General features: G+C 47.1%; 1 protein-coding gene across 2 annotated transcripts in view; it reads right to left on the bottom strand.

Moving 5' to 3' along the window:
• Scara5 (scavenger receptor class A member 5) overlaps nucleotides 1-20,124 on the bottom strand; it is a 93,043-nt gene that overhangs the window by 33,160 nt on the left and 39,759 nt on the right. The window contains exon 1 of one of the 2 annotated variants that reach the window (XM_076545230.1): nucleotides 2,348-2,467. The exons of the other annotated variant lie outside the window; for it this stretch is intronic. The gene's annotated coding sequence lies outside the window, so the exon portion shown is untranslated. Of the gene's footprint in view, nucleotides 1-2,347; nucleotides 2,468-20,124 lie in introns of those variants that run through there. 2 annotated transcript variants of the gene reach the window in all.

The following is a 20,124-nucleotide window of genomic DNA, read 5'->3' as shown; positions in this document are numbered from 1 at the left end:
AGGGAAATACACATGGAGTAAGCAGAGAGGCACAGACCCCACGCGTCTCAGGAACATGGCTGACACCTGAGCAGAGCGGCAAGCAGAGGGGTTGACACCTGAGTCCCAGAAGGACTGACTGGCTCTGTTCTGTTTTGTCCCTGTGAGAGCTGCTGGCTGGATCCCATCTGCTCAGATTGCCAGCACTGTGAATAAGGAGCAGTGGGAAGATTCGATTCCTGTCTCTGATTCTGACGTCACAAGTACCATGAACAGAATTCTGGCTGTGGGAGGAGAGAGGGAAATGGGTGCTGAGGGTTCTTGGGCCACAGGATCACCTGCTGCTGTACTCCGTCTGTGATGTTCCCGGAATCACACAGCATTTGTGGCGACCTGTGGTGATATTTTGTTTGTGCTCCAATAATTCACACTACAGGGACCCTTTTGGAAAACGCAAGTTGCTTTAGACAAGGTTCTGGGGTGTGGAGTTGATTGAGTGAAGCCTTGGAGGCCTACTTCAGCTTCCCCCATTGCTCTGACCATGAAAGCCAGTCACTCTGCCAAGTGTCTGCTCAGTCTCTCCACTACTAGTTAGTTATGACAGTTTGCATTCTTATCCATGGATCTTTCCCTTTGGTAAAATGTAGAACCCATACATTTTCCAAAGTGGCCCTTCAGAATTTCAAAGAAACACATCATCCCTTTAATACGTAGGATCTTTTCTGCTTAAAACCCACCCTCCCTCATTCATTTTCTCAAGGCTAGGCTTAGCCTCCAGACATGCTGCCTGCCACCTGCCCTTGCTCTAGTTCGTCAATCACACCTTAAAGGATGAACAAAAGTATGGACAGATGGAACCTGGCAAAGTTCCTTTATCTTGGTCCTGAGACTTCTGGTGAGATGGCCCAAGCCAGGCATGGTCAGCCCCTTCTGGATTCTGCAGAGCCCAGCCACTGAATGGATCCCCACAGCCTCTGGTGAACTGGACATGTCCCTGCTCTACTGATGAAGAGAGTGAGGCCAGGAGGTGGAATGACCATTAATGCCATGCCTCCTGACACTTGTTCCCATGGCGAACACCACTGCCACCCTCCGGAAGGTGAACTAAAGAGCTGTCGATATAAGAGCAGCTTGCAGGGGGATGAACCCATGAACAGCCACAGCCAGGAGTCCACAGACTGTGAGCTGAAGAGATCACAGCAGGACACTGTGTCTGCCATGTCCCACCCACATGGGGTAAGAAACTGAGGCAGAGCAGGTGGAGAACAGAGATCCTAACACTTCCCCCTAAGTCTCTGCTCAGGACACCCCAGAGCTTGGGCAAAGCTCAGTTCATCAGAGGTGGGAAGGATTCTGCTTCTGAGATTGTAATTGGGAGTGACTGGCAGAAAGTGCCAGCCCCTCAGTTGAAGCCACAGGTGGTTTAGGCCACATTTTCCCACAGACCAGGTGGCGGGATAAGCAACTCCTTCTCCTTCATCCACAGCCCTGAAGGCCCCAGGCCCTGCCCATCTGGCCCTTCTTTGGTACCTAGAGGCTCTAGGTCTTTCTCTTTGTCCAGGGAATGGAGCTAAGCCTATGTCCACATAGGGACAGCTGACAATTACCTTTCCTCCTCCTAGGGAGTCCCTGGGAATCTTTGATCATTGCACAACCAATCTGAATACAAATCCAAATTAGAAAGAAGCTCCTCCCCAAGACCACGCCCTCCTTCAAATCTCCTCCCAAGCCCACGCCCTCCTTCAAAGCTCCTCCCCAAGCCCACACCCTTCATCAAAGCTCCTCCCCAAGCCCACACCCTCCTTCAAAGCACTGTTTGCTCAGTGCTTAGCTTTCCCAGCTCCATCATTTGCATACTCAGGCCTTACAATGCCATTCCTACAGAGTCTTTCATTTAATACTATAATCATAATTATTTCACAAGAATTTTATCATCTTTCTCTTAGTCTCTTACAATTTTGTTGGCTGCAAATTGAGTTTCTGGGGACACACTATTATCTCAGCAAATAATTGCAGACTTTTTTTTCTTTTTTCCCCCTTTCTTTCTCTCTCTCTTTCTTTCTCACTTAAGATTTTTATAACAACAAAGTCTCAGAAGTTGGCTTAGTAGGCAAAAGATATATAGACATTTTTGTGACTTAAAAAAAAAATCCCATAACCAGATGTGGTGGCTCGCAACAAATACAAAGGTGGCTGAGGCAGGAGGGTTGCCATGAGCTTGAAGCCAGTCTAGGCTACATAGTAAATTATAGGCCAGCCTGGGCCTACAGAGTGAGACCAACCTCCCCTCTGTCTCAAAAGCCAAAACCAACCATACAATAAAATCATAGTCAATGACTCTCCCCAAATTATGCTAATTCATACTTACAGCATAGATGTTTAAGAGAGTCAGTTTCAATACACCCCTACTTCACTACACCTCACGGTTTTCCTATTGCTCATTCCACAGACAGAATGTGGCACCATGTTATTCTGATAATTCTGTTACAGAAGCAGCCTTTTCAAGGTGATGTGCTTGTTCATTGGAATGGCCTAGATAGTTTAGGTACGTAGACCAATCAGATCACTGTTTGTGAGGTCAAATATTTTCGAGGCCCCATCTCACGCAGGCCACGCCTAGAGCAATGTCCTTCCTTTGGGACCATTTACGCACAGCAGAGTGAATTATCTCCTTCCAACAGTCACCGAGTGTTCTCTGCTCATGACCCGCCCCTCCCCCTCTAATTCCTTCCAGATGGTTGCTGTCCTCAACAGGGAACAATTCTTGCTCGAGTGTGACTCTCTTAATACGTGTTTATGCAAACAGCTCATTTATCTCCCTCCCTGGCATATCTACTTTTAATGTGCTTTAATGATTCTTCAGCTTTTATACTTTCACAAGTGGAAAAGTAAACCACAGACTAACAATAACAACCGGCATCTCCCCGAGTCTTCGCCGTGTGCCAAACGTTCTTCTGCGTGCCTTCCATGCTAAGACGAAGAATCCCAAAGACCCTGCCACATAAGCCTCAAATATCATTAGCATCCGCATGCTTGCTCCAAATGGGGAAACTGAGGCAAGCAAAAGGGTAAGTCACACACAAGATCGCAGGGCCAGGAGATAGGGGAGACTGACTTTGGACTCTGGAAGTGTGGCTCCAGGGTTCCCAGTATGAACACCTCTCTGATGGGGGATTGAATGTGGAGAGGGAACTTTGTAACAGACACACTCAGATGCAGAATAAGTTCGGAAGATAGTGAGCTCCCTAACATAAACCCCGGCTGGAGCTGGGGTACTCGGTAGAAATCACACAGCTATTTAATTTCAGAACCTGACTTGGTATTGATGGCTGGGTCCTACTTGATGAATTAGTGGCTATTTTGTGACAATATATAGTCAGTGTGTGAACAAGCGCCCGCCTCAGGCTGCAGTAGGGTCAGGCTCCCGAATAAGCCCGTTTCTTATAACTTGTTTTGCTCCACCTGGCCTTCCATCCACACTCAGTTCTGAGTCAGCTCCCTAGCCACAGTCAGCTGTCCTGTTCATGAATAAAACCATCATCTTCAGGCTCAGTCAGGGTGCTCCAGATGTGTCCTGATCAGATAGCTATTCCCCAGCATAGCAAGAGTGCACTAACAACAGTGAAGGCCTTGAGTGTGACAGGCAGGATGTTTAGTGACATGAACATGGGGCATGGGGGGGGGAACGTATGTTCATCAGATGTGTGTGTGCACGCGCCTGTACATGCATGATTCGTGCGTGTGTGTGTGTGTGTGCGTGTGTGTGTGTGTGTGTGTGTGTGTGTGTGTGTGTGTGTGTGTGTAGGTCAGTTTCAGGTGTCATTCCTCAAGCACCGTCTGACTTGTTTTTTGAGACAGGGTCTCTCACTGAAACCTAGATCTTGCTAATTTGGTTAGGCTGGCTGACCAGTGAGCCCCAGGAATCCTCCTGCCTCCACTTTCCCAGCACCGGGATTACAAACAGATTACAGATGGGATTACATGGCAACAGGCCCTGATTTTCATGTGGTTACCGGGGATTGAACTCAGGTCCTCGGTGCTTGTAAGTCAAAAACTTCACCAATAGAGCCGACCCTTCAGCCCTGAATCCTGTATTTTTGTACAGGACCACACAGCTATCATGGCACTTCCCTTTCAACCCGCCTTTCCCTGGGAGGTGCAGAGGACAAAATTCATCCTCTTAATTATCCGAGACGGAATGCCAAGAGATTGTCTGGAGCATAAAGCAAGGGGGGACTTGGGCTGTTCTGCCCCTTGCTGGTTCTCTCCTCTGAATCTGCTGCCAGGGTAGTCAGTCCAGGCAGGAAAGAAGACGGCAGTTATCACCATCCGCTGTCTGTCAAACAGTCCTGGATTTTAGAAGTTGCTCTTTTGCCCTTCTCTGTAAGCTTGGGGAAGTAGGAACGGCGACACCCATTTTCAGGTGAAGCAGATCCTGGAGGTGGCGAGGTGTGTGGACAGGGTTGGCTGCCGGGCAGGGAAGGCCCCAGGCCACAGCTGTCCTCCACCTCACAAAGCTGCATGGGGCATCTGCCTTTTTTTTTTAATTTAGAAAAGTCCTGAAGGGAGGCACTTGCCAAGTGTCCTTCAGTGTCCCTGTGGTTCTTCCACTCCTGAGGGCTGACAGTCATTTTTTCACAGTTGGGAAAATCTAAAAGTGGGCCTTCCAGGCACCAGCTCAAGGCCACCCTGCTAGTAGGAGTCAGGGCTAAGCCCACACTCCTTCCAAGGTCCCAGCACAGACCCTGCCTTATCATCAGGCCAGGGACACAGAAGACAGGCAGGCAGGCAGGTATCAGAAATCACAGAACATTATATGCAAGGCAGAGTGTCGGGGAGGGGGAGGCGGAAAGGTAATGACCATGCCAGCAGGCCCAAAGAGGCGTCAGGAATGAGTGGCTTTTCAGGTAAGCTGTGGCACTGGACTATGCTGCCTGAGGTCATGGTGAGCAATTTAAACGCAAACAAACAAACAAAAAACATTTATAAGCAGAGTTCAGGCCCCGGGTGCAGCTCCCTGGGTCAGGTACTTACTATGCAAGCACGTGGACCTGAGTTCCAGGCCTACGGAAAAAATCTGAGCATGGTGGCTTGAATCTGCAGACCCGGCACTGGTGACAAATGGACGCTGGGCCTCACTGACAGTTCATTTCCTGTCAATTTCAGTCAATTCGAGGCCAGTGAGAGACCTTGCCTCCAAAAAACAAGGTGGCGAGCACCCAAGGGGCGCCACCTCCAGGTTGATACTTGGTCTCCAAGTGCGTTCTTGCACATGCGCATGTATACCCGTACATGCGCACAAAAGCAGAACCCAATATTCTTTCAGCCCTGTTAATGAGGAGTCTATCACAGAGCTGTGACGCGGATTGTTTTTTTCCAACTTCATTAGTGTCTCCTGACCCCAAGGTACAGGACAGAAGCAGGACCAACCTCCCTTTGTGTGTGACCAGTGCAAACACATAGGGCCCGAGCTTTGTGTTTAGTCCCGCCCAGACTTGTCCTGCAACTGGACGTCAATTTATCATTTAACTTGGGTTTTTCCAGTGAAATACCTTGGGACAAAAGATGCAGCTGGGCCTTATGCACTACCACTGTGTCGTATTATCCCCTCAACACCAGCATGCAGTTGGGTCCTCTCACCCTCTTTGTCCATGGTGGGAATGGTCAGGGTGACTCCAGCACTTGCGACGGGTTCTGCAAGGAGCCCAGGCAATAATGCAATTATGAAGGCTTGCATGGCCCAGTGTGGCCCTATGTCCAAGGGAACACAGCAACGAACCAAAGAAGAATTCCTGGCAGCTTTTCCCCATTTGGGGGACAAAATGCCTGCATTTGTGCTGGGTGTTTGGCCTTCCAATGATGCAGGAGGGCCTGACCCAAACTTACCACTGTCGCTCTGGATTTCAGAGAGCAAGACTCACTAAGCTAGTCCTAGGGGTAGGGGGCAGTGGTGGAAGTCAGCTCCACTGCCATATGGAAGACCACAGAAGGGAGGCTCATACTGGAGGTTGGAAGTCTGAGTTCAAGGTGCTGCCAATGGCGGGTTTCTCCTCAGGCCTCCTACTGGGTGTTCAGGACACTCACATACCTGCTTCTCCTGCTGTGTCCTTACAAGACAGGGGAGCATGACCCACCCCTATGACGTCACTCCTCCTTAAGTCCCTCCTTTAAATCTCACCTCCAATTTAATCCTCCTGGGCATGGAGTACAAAAGTTCAGTCCATAACAGAGTCCTAGACTATCCGCAGGGAGCTGGAGACACACAGACGTGGAGCATGGATTTCTGCTGCCCTCCCTGTGGGTAGAGAATGCTCTTTCCTACCAGCAGATGGAACCCACACTCACAAGCAAGTACCTGACCCAGTGATCTGCCACCCGGGCCCTGAACTCTACTTATAAACGATTTTTAATTTTTTCACTTAAATTGCTCACCATGACCTCGGGCAGCATAGTCCAGTGCCACAGCTTACCTGAAAAGCATGAAAAGCCACTTATTCCTGACGCCTCTTTGAACCTGCTGGCATAGTCCTTACCTTTCAGCCTCCCCCTCCCCGACACTCTGCCTTGCATATAATGTTCTGTGATTTCTGATACCTGCCTGCCTGCCTGTCTTCTGTGTCCCTGGCCTGATGATAAGGCAGGGTCTGTGCTGGGACCTTGGAAGGAGTGTGGGCTTAGCCCTGACTCCTACTAGCAGGGTGGCCTTGAGCTGGTGCCTGGAAGGCCCATTTTTAGATTTTCCCAGCTGCAAAAAAATGACACTGTCAGCCCTCAGGAGTGGAAGGACCACAGGGACATTGAAGGACACTTGGCAAGTTCTTCCCTCCAGAAGTGGTGAGATCAGGACAGATTCCTAACAAGAGTGTGGAAACTTGCTCAAAGTCTATAATGTAGTATATATTAGTATAATGCATGGGAAGTAATTTAGCTGTTTTTTTTTTAAATTATGGGTATGCATGTGTGTCTGTGTGGGGTATGAACAAGAAAATGCAGGTACCTATGGAGACCAGAAGAAAATGCTGGATCCCTTAGAACTGGAGTCAGGGTAGTGAAGGAGATGAGGACAGTGAGGATGCTAGCATAAACTCTGATGTGTGTAGCAGGTACTTATGGTATGGAGGGAGCCTGGAGGCCAGCATGAGCTTTGGCATGCCAATAGCACCACAGATAGCCATTTGCTCCTTCTGCTGAGGATAACGGAAACGGCTCCTTTTGATGGAGAGGAACTGACTTCACAAGTTCCCGAGGAACTCTGGATGTTGTCTAACCACTAGAATTTGGGGAAATGGAGTTCCCTTGAGACCTGATAGTTGTGAACTGCCTAATGTGGGTGCTAGGAAATAAACCAGGGTCCTCGAAGAGCAGGATGTGCTCTTAACTGCTGAGCCATCTCTTCAGCCTCTTGGCTGGGATTTTTTTTAAGAGTTAAAAAAAAAAATGTCTACAACCATTTGACCTACTAATCCAACTTCTGGGAACTTACTGTTAGGAAAACTTTTCAAAAGATGGGAAGAGGTTTCTGTTTATTTACCAAGCTTGAACAGGAGAATGGTGGGGGAAGACACTGGGTCAGTTACAATGTGTCCTTGTGTTATTGCAAAATATGTCTTTGTTCTTCACCCTTTTCTTGGCACAGGACTGATAACCACTTCAGAAGCTGCACAATAGTATCAAAAGCGTCTCTTGGTATGCTAATGAAGTGAATGATGGTTGGCCTCCAGGTGTCTGGTCACTAGAAAAAGCAAGAGACAATTTGGGAGAGTTGGGATTTTTTCAACATGTGTGTGCGCGCGCGCGTGCGTTGAACACACACACACCTTTAGGAAGGGAGGAGGTGCTGAAGGTTGAGAGGCTACCAATGGCCAATGATGTAATCAGTCATGTCTACTACATAAGGAATCTTCCAAACCCCAAGTGACTGAGTTTATAGTGCTTCCAAATAGCTAGAGGATGACATGCCAAAAAACTTGGGTGGCTCCTGGCACCCACACTGGGCAGCTCACAACTGTCAGGTCCACAGAAAACTGCCTGCTGTGCCCCAAGCCCATCTTGGAGTCCATCTTTGGTAATACCCTTTATGATAAGTCATTAAGCAGCATTGCTTCCCTGGATTTTCTAGCAAATGAACTAATCCCAAAGACAGGTTTCTGGAAAGCCTGATCTGTAGCTCACCAATCGGAAGCACAGGCAAAACAGACCTGGGCCCGAGGCTGGTAGTGGGGGTGGCACATCTTGGAGACTGAGCCCTCAGCCTGTGGGGACTGATGCTGCCTTTGGATAGACAGTCAGAAGTAAATTAGAAGACATCTAACTAGCGTTTTAAAAGAACCTGCTGCTTGCCTGGCTGGTGTGGGGAGGAAGGCTCCCTGACATCGTGTGCTATTTTCTCCTCTGACTGTCGACTGAGAACCAGAGCAGAAAGTCGGCTTTTTTTTCCCCTGGGGGTCCCCTTGTGGGAGTCTTTTTCAGTCACTAAAATTATAAGTGACCAGGACAAGGATGGCAAAATTCTCATGAGATCATTATATTAATAATATTAGGTGGAACAGTGCCCCAGAAATGACACTGTAAAATCTTGATATGCAAATGGGTGGATCTGAAGAAGAGACATAACAAACAGTGACTTGATGGAGGGCGTGGGCTTAGGGAGGAAGTTCCTTTCTTAATTTGGATTTATGGTCAGATTAGTTGTGCAACGATCAAGGACCCACGCAGCCCCTCAGGGAAACGGATTGTCAATTAACTGTTCCTGCGTCAATAGTCTCAGCACCATTTCCTGTTTAGAGAGAGCAACTTGAAGCTGGACAGTTCTGAGGAGGGACGGACAGGCAGGACCTGAGGCTTCCGGGGACCTGGGACCTTCAGGGCTGTGGATGAAGGAGAAGAAGGAATTGCTTATCCCACCACCTGGTCTGTGGAAATGTGGCCTAAACCACCTGTGGCTTCAACCGAGGGGCTGACATTCTTTCTCCCAGTCACTCCCAGTCACAATGTCAGAAGCAGAATCCTCACACCTCTGGGTGGCCTTCCCACCTCTGATAAACTGAGGTTTGCCCAAGCTCTGGGGTGTCCTGAGCAGAGACTTAGGGGGAAGTGTTGGGATCTCTGTTCTCCACCTGCTCTGCCTCAGTTTCTCACCCCATGTGGGTGGGACATGGCAGACACAGTGTCCTGCTGCGATCTCTTCAGCTCACAGTCTGTGGACTCCTGGCTGTGGCTGTTCATGGGTTCACCCCCCTGCAAGCTGCTCTTATATCGACAGCTCTTTAGTTCAGCTTCCGGAGGGTGGCAGTGGTGTTCGCCATGGGAACAAGCGTCAGGAGGCATGGCATTAATGGTCATTCCACCTCCTGGCCTCACTCTCTTCATCAGTAGAGCAGGGACATGTCCAGTTCACCAGAGGCTGTGGGGATCCATTCAGTGGCTGGGCTCTGCAGAATCCAGAAGGGGCTGACCATGCCTGGCTTGGGCCACCTCACCAGAAGTCTCAGGACTGGAGTGAGGGGGTAAGCCTTCCGCCACACTCTGCCCGACTTGTCTTCATCTTGAAAAGTCACCTTTGATCTGCCCATCATCTTCAAATAGGTCCTGTCCCTGGCACATTGCTGGTACACAGGCTGGATAGGGGCCACCAGCCAGTCACAGCCACCCATGGTAGGGATGCCCTGTCAGAACTTCAAAGGACGCTAGGCCCACCAATGTGTTTGTTATTATCCCCGGAGGCCAGGCTGGATACATTGTGTATACTGTGTCCTGGGAGAAGGGTTGCCCGATCCTGATCCAAGCACACACTGTCTCTCATCGTTTCTGCTGATTACTGTGAAAACGAGGTCCAAGATGAATTATAAACCAAAAGCCTCCTAACAAGGAGATTAGCCCTGGCTTCCCGTTTTGGAGGCTCAAGTGTCTGAAATCATGGCCAGCCATTCAGAGAGAGAGACAGAGACACACAGAGAGAGAAGGGGAGAGAGAGGGAAGGAGGGAGGGAGGGAGGGAGAGAGGGAGGGAGGGAAGGAGGGAGGGAGGGAGGGAGGGAGGGAGGGAGGGAGGGAGGGAGGGAGGGAGGGAGGGAGGGAGGGAGGGAGGGAAGGAAATTTCACTAGGAGCATGTACCTTATAGGAAAGCGATTGATTCTTTCCGAGTGCAAGTCAAGATTGCTTAGACCAGCACAGTGCTTGACACAGAGCCTTGAACTTCATAGGCAATGTGTAAACAGTTGTCAGAAGTGTTAGTGAATGATTGAAAATGGAGAGTGTCATGAAACACAAGTGTCCTCAGCTATTCCTGGAAAAAGATGGGCTTGGACTGGCTGTTTTGGCAGGTCGTGGGCTGCGCCTCCCGTCCTCAGCCAGTCTTTTCCTCCAACTGTGTCTGCAGCGCCCAAGTCCCCCAGCTGCACCACCTGTCGTACCGAAACCCAGCTCGCCTCCCCCTCCCCCATCTCTAGCTTTTGGCATCCAGTGCATCGGGCATCTCAGAAACACAGGGAATGATTTGAGAATTATACTTTCACGCCCTCGGCCCCTGGGAGATCCTGGTGGATGGAGGCAGGAGCCAGATGATAATGCTTCCTTGGAACAGACAGCCTGAAGCTCTTGTGACCAGCTCCTTAGACATCAGAAAGGGGTGGAGTCCCAACGGAGACCAACACAGAGCCATGTGCCTCCCTTGGCTTCCTCTATTTCCTGGCTTTATTCTCTCCATCTCCCGCCATTGCTTCTGAGGAACACATCTCACAAACAGCTATGAGGCCTCCCCCGCCTTGTACACTTGTTCCACAGAAATCCAAGGCCAAAACAAGAAGCGTGCCTTCCTCCACCATACCAAAAGTTCATCTCAAATCCTGTCTTCTTTGATGCTCTTAGTTTCTTCACTTCCTGACTTCCTACTGTCTGGAGAAACCATATACAAGTTCGGATTAAGGCTGTAAGCTTATACACGTTTTAAGTCATCTGATCCATGAATGAGAGGTGCCTGCTCACTGGATGGGCCTGGCTGCTGGTGAATCGATAAGCTTGAAATATGAGCCCTCCTACTAGCGTGGTTTGGGGAGAGAAAACTACAAACAAAGAGAGAGCCTCCTGGGGCTGGAGAGATTGGTCAGTGGTTAACAGCACTGGCTGCTCTTGTAGAAGACCTGGGTTTGAGTCCCAGCACTTACATGGCTGCTCATAACTGTCAGCAATTCCAGTTCCAGGGCACCTAAGACCATCTTCTGGCCTCTCAGGGCACACTGTACACATATGGTACACACAAGTAAAACACTCATACACATAAAATTAAATTAAAATTTGAAAACAACTAAAAAAGAAAGAAGGACTCCATAACTTCCTTTTGGAAAGGCAAAGCCCAACATGAAGATGAAGAAAGGGTGAACACTGTATGGACATTCTTCATATATGTGGAGGCAGAGGGGTGCTTCTAAGATGTTTCTATCAGCTTTGAGGAGACTGTACTGAAGGGGACTTAGGAACCTGAGGGGGCTCGGGAGGCTGTGGTCCTGATGAGAGAGAAGTACCTGGACCATAGTGCTGTGGTTTTGAAGTGTTTCCCCAAAACTCCTATGTTAAAGACTTGGTCCCTAGCCGATGGCGCTAACCGGGAGGTGGTAGAGATGTCATGAAGGAGGGTCTAGTGGGAGGAAGTCAGGTCACTGAGGATGCACCCTTAAGGACAGTATTGGGACCCTGGACCCTTCCTTTCTCTCCTCGCTTGCTGGATACTAATGAAGTCAGCAAATTGGTCCCTGCCTTGACTTCCCCACAATGATGGACGGTAACCTGGGATTGTAAGCTGAAAAGACCCTTCCTGCTCTCAGTTGCTTTGTTGGGAATTTTATCACAGCAACAGACACGAAGCTAGAGTACACCCCCACAGCCCCATTTAAGCCTGCTCACCTCTCTAAAGACCCCGTCTCAGTGAGTATCATATTCTCAAGTAACCAGAAGTTAGGATTACACCACCTGACTTTTAGAGAACCAAGTTCAACCTCCAAAAGGTAGCTAATGAGGTTACTTACTAACCTTAACTAGGAAAATCTGGGGAACATATGAGAGACAGATGTTAATTTTGTTCATGTTCATGACACCAAGCAGGTCGACCCAGGATACTCAGAAGGCTCTACAGCAATGGTTCTCAACCTGTGGGTCATAACCCCTGGGATCAAACAGCCCTTTCAAGGGGTTTCCAAGACCATTGGAAAGCACAGCTATTTACATTACAATTCCTAACAGTAGGAAAGCTACAATTATGAAATAGCAGTGAAAATAATTTTATGGTTGGGGGTCACCACAGCACAGAGAACTGTATTAAAGGGTCGCAGCATTAGGAAGGTTGAGAACTACTGTTCTACAGGATAGCCATTCTGAGTCTTTTGGAGCCTAGTGGCCTGTCTTCAAACACATACAGAACGCAGGGTCCCATGTAGAGAAAAGTGACATGCTCATTGCCTTTCCCAGGTATCTCAGCATTTCATTTAAGCAAAAATTCCCAGTTGGCTTGTGAGAAAATAAAGGTTCCACCTGCAGTGATGTAACACACACAGAGGCAGGAATGTGGATTGCTTTTGTAGAGCCCAGCACTGAGTTTCTCTCCAGAGGGTGCATTCCTATTTGAGAAGTTCAGGGTGGAAATAAAGCCTGACAAGCTGGAGTTCATGTACTGCTCAGCCCCTTTCCATAAATGTAGCACCCACCCATCATAAAACAGTTACTCCCTTCTGGAATTTTATTTCATCACTGAATTAGCAAAGTGATCATCTACACATTTTAAAAACAAATCCATGGCTTAAACTGTATTAAGAAATTGTGACATCATTTTATTGATTTATTTTATGTTATACTCATTTCCCCTCCTTTAAATTTCCTCTTTGAGACTTTCAGACAGTATTTTTACTATATTCTTTCCCATTCCCCCACTCTTCCCAGATCCCTCCCCTACCATCCCTCCAACTTTATGTCTTTCTCTCTCCCAAAAAAGAAAAAAAAGAAAAGAATCCACTAGGAATTGTGTAGTCCAATTTGTGCTGGCCATATTCCTGACCATAGGGTCTGCCCTGGAGTGTGGTCGATCCACCCAGTATCACTTCGCTGAAGAACACTGATCTTCCCTTTTGAAGCAGCTGTCTGTCATTCGTGAAGTTCCTCAGCTAGGGGCGGGACTTTATGCCCACTTCTCCTTCCTGTTGGCATTTTTGTCTGCTTTGATGTTGTGCAGGGTTTGTGCATGCTGTCACAGTCTCTTATATGTGCACCTGGAAAACTGGAAAATCAACCTCAAAATTGACCACCACCTCTGGCTCTTACAGTATTTCCCCCTCCTCTTCTGTATAGATCCCGGAGCCTTGGGGGAGCCTTCAGGCCTGAGCACTCCAAAGTCTCTCGCTTTCTGCACATTTGTGGGTCTCTGCATTAATCACCACCTACTGCAAGAAGCAGCTTTTCTGATAAGGGTTAAATGATGCGCTGCTCTGCCAATTTCATTTTGCTTAACAGCTGAATAGTACTCTGTTGTGTAAAGGTACCATATTTTCATTATCCATTTCAGTTGATGGACATCTAGGCTGTTTCCAATCTCTGGCTGTTATGAAGGGAGCAGCAAAGAACATGGACGAGCAAGTGTCTCAGTAGCGGGATGCAGAGTCCTTGGGGTATATGCCGAAGAGTGGGGCAGCTGGATCTTGTAGCAGATTATTTCTAGCTTCCCAACGGGCCACCACACTGATTTTCCTGGTGGTTACACCAGTTTGCACTTCCACCAGCAGTGACTACGTGTTCTCCGTTTCCCCGTGTCTTCGCCCACCCGCATTTGCTGTCCTTTGTTTTATTGATCTTGGCTATTTTGACTGATGTGAGATGAAATTTCTAATTAGTTTTGATTCACGTTTACCTGATGGCTAAGGATGGTGGACATTATTTAAGTGTTTCTCAGACATTTGCACTGTGTCTTTTGAGCACTCTCTTTAGTTCTATACTCCATTTTAAAATTAGGTTACTTGCAGCCAGGCGGTGGTGGCGCACACCTTTAATCCCAGCACTCGGGAGGCAGAGTCAGGCAGATCTCTGTGAGTTCAGCGCCAGCCTGGTCTCCAGAGTGAGATCCAGGACAGGTTCCAAAGCTACACAGAGAAACCATGTCTCAAAAAACCAAAAAAATAAAATAATATTTTCTTGATGTTTAGTTCATTTGCATTCTTTGTATATCTAGATACGAACCCTTTATCAGATGCACAATTGGTAAAGTTTTTCTTCCATTCTGGAGGCTGCGTATTTGCTCAAACGATGGTGTCCTTTACTGTACAGAAGATTTTAGTTTCCTGAGGTACCATTTATTAATTGTTGATTGTAATGCCTGTGTTTTTGGGGTCCTGTGCCAGTGAGTTCAACCATATTCCCCATTTTCTCTCTGGTCAGATTCAGGGTGTCTTACATTGAGGTCCTTGATCCATCTGGAGTTGAGTATTGTGCAGGAGATAGAAATGGATCTATTTGGATTCATCTACATGCAGTCATCCAGTGTGACCTTACTATCACTTGCTGAAGGTGCTGTCCTTCTCCAGTGCGCACCTTTGGCTTGGCATCGTTTTAAAACTCACTGTAGAGATACAACAACTGGGCTCTGATCACCAGAAGGGAAACTCTCATTTATTCCTAATTTAAACTGAGAGCCAGGCACTGTGCTAGACAGTTTCACACATATGGAATCTCTGATATATGACCAGAACTTTCCATTTTTTTTGCAAAGATCTATTTGTAAATTACATCTACATATGTGTGTTTGTGTGTGGGTGTGTGCCCATGACTGCAGGTGATGTAGAGGCCACAAGAGGGTATCAGGTCTCCTTGTGTGGGGTTACAGGTAGGTGTGAGTCACCTGTTATGTGTGTTGGGAACCAACCCAGGGTCCTCCTCAAAAGCAGTACACACCCTTTGCTTCTGAGCCATCTCTTCTGCCTGATTTTTTTTTTTATAGCACTCCTCAGAGACAGGTGATGTGTGAAAACTAGGGTCTGGCAAGATAGTCCAATCACTGGGAAAATGAAATTAAATGCGGGAGAACTGGGACTTCTTGCCCTCCATTGTCTCAATGCAGTACTCTTTCGGCTTGCCCCATGAAAAGCTGGATCTACAGTCAGATGCTGGGGAGATCTGGGCTTTAAGGAGGGCTTCAGTACAGGTGGCTGTGGCAGAGGTGAGGTCTAGGCTCACACAGCAGAGGCAGTTTGTCTCTTGATCCAGCATCATGCTCCCAACCCTCGAGCCAGTGGGTACGCTCTGCTTTTTCATTTCTCCGAGTAGAGCCTCCCGTCTCTGCCCTTTTATTATTATCTGCATGTCTATGTGTGGGTACATGTGTGTACGTGTGTGTGTGTGTGTGTGTGTGTGTGTGTGTGTGTGTGTGTGTGTGTGTGTAAGTTTAGGGGACAGAGGTAATGTCGAGTGTCTTCCACTTTATGTTCTAAGATAGTCATCCACTGAACTGGAGCTCAGTGATTTCACTTGATTGACTGGCCAGTGTGTCACAGGAAAAATCCTGTCTCCGCCTCCCCAGTGCGTGGATTACAGGCCCATGCTGCCATGATAGATAGAAAGATGGGCCAAGGAACCTAGAGGTCTATCTACTTGACTGGAGTGGACAAGAAAGGAAGCTAACACTAATGTGTGTCTGCTCACAGCCAGACAGAGAGTCCCGAGGTCATTGTTGCCTTGTCTAAATTTACACACCAGGCTTAGGAAGACTGAGTGGCTTGTTCAGAATGATTACACTCAAGAACAGCAAATGCAGGGCTTAAACTAGCCTGTGTGCCTCACTCTGGTTCACGACCCTGCATGATCCATCCCCCTCATTTCAGCAGGAACCCACTGAGGCTGAGGGAGTCTCCCCCTGTTTCTCTGGGCTGCTTCCTAGCCTCAGTTCCACAAGGCTGGGATCTGAAATCATCAAGGGCAGCCAGCATGCTTCCTTACTCTATCTTTCTGGACAATTTGTTCCATAAGCGCTTGTTTTCAAACCTCTCCACATCGCTCCCCAGGGTGTCCACACAGCTTTTGGTTGGAGAAATGCTGGCCAGTTTCCTCAGATCCATGTTTCTTCACTTGTTGAGCCTGTCATAAAGTGTTTTAAGGGGGCTAAAAATTATCCTCACTAATAAGCATGTAAGGAATCTGGGCCAGACTTGCCAGGACTGTAGACATTTATTGGGATTTCTCTCTCAGAACTCGAGGTTTGAAGCCTTTGAATTTCTCACATCACTGTTTTCCAAAATGTGGAGTGAGAAGACGGGAAAATGGTGAATGCTCTGAGCTGAGAGTGACCTTAGTTTACTTCTCACTTTTGGATGAAGAAATCAAGACTGGAAAAGGAGGTGGGACATGTTTTGGGTCACCTACATCACTGATGACACAATCAAAGCTCATGCACATACTACTGCTGACATGGTTTCTGTCTCCTGAACCACACACTGTCCAGGAAACCAGCATTGGGTGTCAATCCATGCATCATCTACCTTCCCATTTATTCATCCACCCAACCACCCATCTGCTATCTATCACCCACCTACCCATTCATCCACGCACAATCTATCCATCTACCCATTCATCTATCTATTCACTCATTTGTCCACCTCCTATCCATCCATTCATATACGTGTACACTCATTCATGAATGCATCCATCCACCCATCTACTACCGACCCACCTACCCATCCGTTCATTATCTATCCATCTATCTGCACATCCATTCATCCACCACTTATCGACCTACCCCTTAACTCACATATGTGTACACCTACCCACACTCACCCACTCTGAATCTCTACTGACAGTAACACAAAGGGCATTTCTACCTAAACAGTCAGAATCATTCCAATTAAAACCGTTAACACACACAAAAAAAATAAATAAATAAAACCGTTAACCCAAATAATGATCTGAGAGCATGGATTGGCCCCCAGAGTATTTGACATTATAAAATTGGTGAGATATCTCCAGTATTGCGAAAATATTTCACGTTGGAAAAGGCTTGTATGAAATTGTGCCAGCAACAGTCATCACTCACAGCATGGCGTTAGATGGATTCAGAGCCTTTTGAACCAAAGAGAACAATTTTGATGACAACATTTAACATGTTGTAATTTAAAAAAAAAAAAAAAACAAAACCCTACTATATGCATGTCATGTTTACAGTTTTTCCAAGCCTGGCAGCTTTGTGTGCAGTGCAGAAGGTTACACAGAGGAAGTGGGAGGAGAATTTTAGAGTTGGATGGGCCATTAGACACAGCTAAGTTAGGAAGGGAGGGATCACTAATTTGTAATCTGAGTAACTGGGTTCAAATCCTGTTTGCCATTACCCTGCTAGACACTCCTCGGCAAAGGAGTTTGTCTTTCTGGGTATCCCATTTTTCCTAAAAAGGTGGAATTACTAACATCTATCCCAGGGGGTTGTGTGTGAGGCCTCAAGAAGAGAATGAACCAGATGAAGGCCTGATATGAGCCAGGTTCTGTGTTTTGTGTTTCATGCAGATTTTCCTCCACTTGAGGAATCAAATAGAAGAAGATTGACATGTGTTACCAAGCCCCACTCAAACCCAAGTCATGACCATGGTCACCATTAGCATCCTTTGATGCTCACCCACTGCATTTTATGCTCCCCCTTTCCTCATTGTCGAATTTGTTGGCATTAATATTCTAACACAGAGCAAAGGACACTTGGCCAGCATTCAGTATCCATTTATATCAGCTACAGAACCAAGGCCAATGAAAAGAAATAATATTCCCACTACTGGTCTGTGACAACCAGGCCTTTAGACGGGATCCAGGTACTCTAGATTTGGATGTGTATGTTCTCTGGCCCTGGTCCGAGAGCTGTGACTTTTTAAAACCTTGATGCATAGTTCTTTGCCCTGTTTACCCAGGTGGCCACAAGGCTAGTTCCCCTAGGGCTTGGTGATCACTTGATGCTTTCCAAAGAGGTCCAGAACACTGTCTTCTCCTTTTTTTTCTTTTCTTTTTTTTTTTTTTTTTTTTTTTTTTTGATTTTCGAGACAGGGTTTCCCTGTGTAGCTTTGTGCCTTTCCTGGGACTCACTTGGTAGCCCAGGCTGGTCTCGAACTCACAGAGATCCGCCTGCCTCTGCCTCCCGAGTGCTGGGATTAAAGGCGTGTGCCACCTTTTAGTCCTCCTTTGCTAAAGCTACGACCTCCCCTACCACACCCAAACTGCCCTCTCCTCATGCATGCATGCATGCACACATCCATCAAGTCATCTACCCATCTACCCATCTACCCATCTATCCACACATCCATCCACCCATCTATATATCCAGCCACCCACTACTCATTCACCTATTCATCCATCCACCATTCATCTATCTATTCACATATTCATTCATCGCCTATGAGTTCACTCATGCGTGTATGCATCCATCCATCCAGAATTCTACCCATCCGTACATTGTCTAACCACCTACCCATTTAACACCTATCCATTTAGCCACAGCGGAAAGTTCTATACCTGACATGCTGTGTGACAGACCACAGTTGAAACACAGACACACTTAAAATGCTGTAAAATCACCTGCAAGTGTTCAGGGTGCGTGTGAAACATGAATGGGTAGGTAGGTGCAGAAACTTTGACATTCTCCGTTGGTTCTGCTTTGGTAATCACTGTCATGCCTGGAGTCAGGGTTGTGCTTAAATGCCCCTGTCTTCTATGTAACTTCACTCCTTCCAGACCCGGGAATGAGGATCTTTAGCCATGGGTACCCCACTTCTCCCCCTGCTTTAACTCTTGGGTCACATGGAATCCCTAAAGCATTTTGCTGATGTGACTTTCGTATGCTCTTTGGACACACCTGGAGTTGAACTGCCTTGAGTGGGCGGGTGAGCATCCTTAGCTGCCACCCCAAACCTACACATTTCCTCAACCCCCAGGCTTGCCTTGTCCTCTTATTCTTAGACATAACATCACCCGCCGTGCAAAGAATATGAAAGCCACATAGCATGAACTCTGCCTACTGTGAACCTTACACTGTCTGTATTCACATGGTTTCCATGAGGATCAGAATAAGAAAGGTCCTTTTTCCCTTCTCCAAGGGACCTCATTATGCATATGAAAACATTTCATTTTTTTTAAAAAAAAAAATCTGAAATTCTGGTTCCAAGTATTTCAGATAAGAGATATTCAGCCTGTAAGTTATTTGGGAAAGAATTATCAAAGGATGCTAAAATCATTAGGAGATGGATTATTGGGAAGCCATGCATATTTATATAGACTATCAGAGGGTCTCACAACAGATCATTTATTTGTGTATGTATGCACATGTGTATATGTGTGCCTGTGTGCGTGTAAGCCAGAGGTTAGCCTTAGGTATTGTTCCTTAGGAACCACTTACCTTCTTTTCTGGCACAGAGTCCCTCCCTAGGACATGTTGATTAGGCTAGACTGGCCAGGCAGTGAGCTCCAGGAATCTGCCTGTCTCTGTCTCCACCGTGCTGGGATTACAAGCACAGGCCACCATGCCTAGCTTTTAAAGTTGGTGTTGGAGGTGCAGCTTGTAACCTTATGTTTGCACAGCAAAACCACTGACTAACTGAGTGCTCTCCCTAGATTCCAAATGCTTCGTAATAACAGATAAGCAAAGATGTTTTAGCAGTAGATAAATCTAGCTAGTATCATTTTAAAGAAGGATTCCATTTACCACCACTCATAAAAGAACAAATTAGGATAATCTGCTTCCTGGGCAGGATGTAGTCTGAATGCCAAGAATGTCTAACCTACATTCATCATGGGGAAATCAAACAAACCCAAGCTGTAAGAGAGTATGCCCAGAAACTGACCTGTCTTTTTAAAAAATGTCGGTGTCATGAAATACAGTGAGGGGCCAGGAGCCATTCTAGAGCAAGGAGGCACGACACCCACGTGTATGACCCTCGGGGCACTGGATGGTGCCCCAGGATCAAAATGAAGTTCTAATTGACGTTACTGGGGCAACTGAAGAAAGTTCACATGGATGAAATGTTTATGATCGTATTCTATCAATGTTTAAATTCCTGAGTTTAACAGTTACATAGAGATGATGGAAGATAATACCTTTATTTCTATGAATTCTTACTAATTTAGGGGGGACATTTGTGCCCCACTCTCAAA

This window comes from Peromyscus maniculatus, chromosome 9 (assembly GCF_049852395.1).
Source record: "Peromyscus maniculatus bairdii isolate BWxNUB_F1_BW_parent chromosome 9, HU_Pman_BW_mat_3.1, whole genome shotgun sequence".
Classification (NCBI taxonomy): Eukaryota; Metazoa; Chordata; class Mammalia; order Rodentia; family Cricetidae; genus Peromyscus; species Peromyscus maniculatus.
The sequence above is the reverse complement of the archived record's forward strand: the minus strand, read 5'-3'. Positions and strand labels throughout refer to the sequence as shown.